This window comes from Salvelinus namaycush, chromosome 7 (assembly GCF_016432855.1).
Source record: "Salvelinus namaycush isolate Seneca chromosome 7, SaNama_1.0, whole genome shotgun sequence".
In the NCBI taxonomy this organism is placed as follows: domain Eukaryota; kingdom Metazoa; phylum Chordata; class Actinopteri; order Salmoniformes; family Salmonidae; genus Salvelinus; species Salvelinus namaycush.
Genome location: NC_052313.1, coordinates 24,314,429 through 24,317,886, shown reverse-complemented (window position 1 = coordinate 24,317,886; position 3,458 = coordinate 24,314,429). Strand labels below are relative to the sequence as shown.

The following is a 3,458-nucleotide window of genomic DNA, read 5'->3' as shown; positions in this document are numbered from 1 at the left end:
CCAAGATTGAACTCTTTGGCCTGAATGCCAAGCGTCACATCAGTGGAAAACTTGGCACCATCACTATGGTGAAGCATGGTGGTGGCAGCATCATGCTGTGGGGATGTTTTTCAGCGGCAGGGACTGGGAGACTAGACAGGATGGAGGCAAAGATGAACGGAGCAAAGTACAGAGAGATCCTTGATGAAAACCTATTCCAGAGCGCTCAGGACCTCAGACTGATGTAAAGGATCACATTCCAACAGGTCAACGACCCTAAGCACACAGCCAAGACAACGCAGGGGTGATTTCGGGACAAGTCTCTGAATGTCCTTGAGTGGCCCCACCAGAGCCCGGACTTGAACCCAATTGAACATCTCTGGAGAGACCTGAAAATAGCTGTGCAGCAACGCTCCCTTTCTAACCTGACAGAGCTTAAGAGGATCTGCAGAGAAGAATGGGAGACCCTCCCTAAATAAAAGTGTGCCAAGCTTGTAGCGTTATACCCAAGAAGGCTTGAGGCTGTAATTGCGACCAAAAGTGCTTCAACAAAGTACAGAGTAAAGGGTCTGAATACTTTTGTAAATGTGATATTTCAGTTGTTGTTTTTTATAGATTTGCAAACATTTCTAAAAACCGTTTGTTTCTTTGTCATTATGGGTAATTGTGTGTAGATTGATGATAAAAACAACAACAATTTAATCAATTTTAGAATAAGGCTGTAACCTAACAAAATGTGAAAAAGTCAAAGGGTCTGAAAACTTTAATTTTATGATACACAAAGATAAATAACATACATTTATTTTAGATGTATTGCACCTGTTACTGAGATGGTTGTCTCAGTTTAAATGGTTTAGGTAGTCTTCTTATCAACTTTCCTAAACCTGACAGTCATTCTGAATGCAGGTTGCGGGTGAATAAAAATTCAATCTGTTGGATATCCTAACTATGGTTGGGTTCCAATATTACACATCACTTTGCAAACCAGCATAATATGACTTGAAAGCCTGATGTGGCTTGTAAACCAGGAGTTTCCTAACAAAACTGTGTTAGGGTAAAACTAGGCCATCAAAGATAGGCCTTATGATATACACTGAGTGTACAAAACATTAAGGACACCTGCTCTTTCCATGACATAGACTGACCAGGTGAATGCAGGTGAAAGCTCCCTTATTGATGTCACTTGTTAAATCCACTTCAATCAGTGTAGATGAAGGGGAGGAGACAGCTAAAATAAGGATTCTTAAGCCTTGAGACAACTGAGACATGGATTGTGTATGTGGGCCATTCAGAGTGTGAATGGGCAAGACAAAATATTTAAGTGCCTTTGAAAGGGGTATGGTAGTAGGTGCCAGGCACACCGGTTTGTGTCAAGAACTGCAATACTGCTGGGTTTTTTCACGCTCAACAGTTTCCTGTGTGTATCAAGAATTGACACAACTGTGGGAATCATTGAAGTCAACATGGGTCAGCATCCCTGTGGAACGCTTTCGACACCTTGCAGAGTCCATGCCCCGTCGAATTGAGGCTGTTCTGAGGGCAAAGAGGGAGTGTAAATCAATATTAGAAAAGTGTTCCTGTATACTGTATGTATGTGGTCAGGGATAGCTTGTGCCTGTACAACAGTTTCCCTGTAATCCAATAGTGCATTTCATCAACACTTAGGGTAAAAAATATTCAGTTCAATGAGAGCTTTATAGAGGGCACTACAAAGTAAACATAGATTGTACGAACTGAAGTTTATTCTGGGAATACTAATTCTATTCTATTCTATTCTAAAAAATTATAAGCAGGAAGCATGAAGTGGCCAATCAGTGACAGTGACAACAGCAAAGCATGCCCAGTCAAAGGTCCACTGTAAGACACACAGCAAAATCAATGGCCTACATTTAAATCTGAAAGTGTTAAAGGGATGCTTCTGGATTTTATCTACTTCCCCAGTCAGATGAACTCGTCGATACCATTTGTATGTCTCTGTGTCCAGTATGAAGGAAGTTCGAGGTCGTTTTTGTGAGCCAATGCTAACTAGCGTTAGTGCAATGACTGGAAGTCTATGGGTATGACACACTATTGATCCCGAGAGTGATTAGTCAATATTACCTAGTCGTAATTATCTACATAGGACTAGACACCAGAGGTCTCACTCTCTGCGATACAGCTTTAAAAAAAATAACAACAGCGGGGCATTGATTTGACCATGATTCTGCATCTTTTCTTTTTGAATCTCTCAGGGGACAGCGTGACACAGTCCCCCACTAACACAATTTATGCAGTCAAGATTCCCACCTTTGGGGAATTTGCAGGGGTCAGCACGGCCAGAGTGCAATGGCCGAGCCAGGGTGCCACTGCTACAACATAGCAGTGACATGTTCTGTTATTGTGACACCTAAATAGAATGATCATACGATGCGTCACAAATGGCCCCCTAGTCCCCCATAGCCCTCTGGGCAAAAGTAGTGCACTATATGGAGAATAGGGTACTGTTTGGGACACATCCATAGACCACTGGACAACATGACCTCTAGACCACACACACACAGTCAAATCCTGCTTAAATGATAATTGGTGATTTTTGCCAAACCCCACCTCTCCATTGATTGATACAGACCCCTGTACGCCTCTTTTACTACACCATTTCCGTGCATATTGATTATGTATATTGATCACACCTAACCCAACAGGAAAGCTTTTCCCCCTCCCTACCGTAACATTAGGTCTCATTCAGAAGGCTGTGGCCCAGGGGACCACTTTTCCAGTTTCCCTATCACATAATCCCCCTCATACGTGAATGGGACTTTATATGGGGAATACCCAGAGCAAGTGACCTATGTTAGTTGGTTGTTTCTCAGGTTGAATGTGTAATGAAACAGACAGGTAAAACTGTTGTAAGAAGGCTACTATGTAACAATGCGTAGGCTATCTACTCTCTGCAATTACACACTACCTACCTACTGTAAAGAGGGACCCAGTTATACATAGGCCTACTTTAGGCTTATCTGAATCTCATGGTAAACATAATTTTTTTTCAATTAGTTAGAGATATGGGAATGGGATTTTAAATACCAATTTAACTTTACCCGAATAAATGAAATGTAGATCACGAAGCCACCCCACACTCCAAGAGAAAGCACAGGAAGAATGACGCTTCAGCACGAAGCTGGTTGAGAGAACGCCAAGAGTGTGCAAAGCTGTCATCAAGGCAAAGTGTGGCTACTTCGGAGAATCTCAAATATAATATATATTTTGATTTGTTTAACACTTTTTTGGTTACTACATGATTCCAAATGTGTTTTAAAAAATAGTTTTGATGTCTTCACTATTCTTCTACAATGTAAGAAATAGTAAAAATATAGAAAAACCCTTGAATGAGTAGGTGTGTCCAAACTTTTGACTGGTACTGTACATATACAGTGCCTTCGGAAAGTATACAGACCCCTTGACTTTTTCACATTTTGTTAGGTTACAGGTTTATTCTAAAA

General features: G+C 41.2%; 1 pseudogene; it reads right to left on the bottom strand.

Annotated features, from left to right (window-relative positions):
• Positions 1-2,207: 2,207 nt before the first annotated feature.
• On the bottom strand, positions 2,208-2,336 carry LOC120051570 (annotated as a pseudogene).
• Between the last annotated feature and the right edge of the window lie 1,122 nt (positions 2,337-3,458).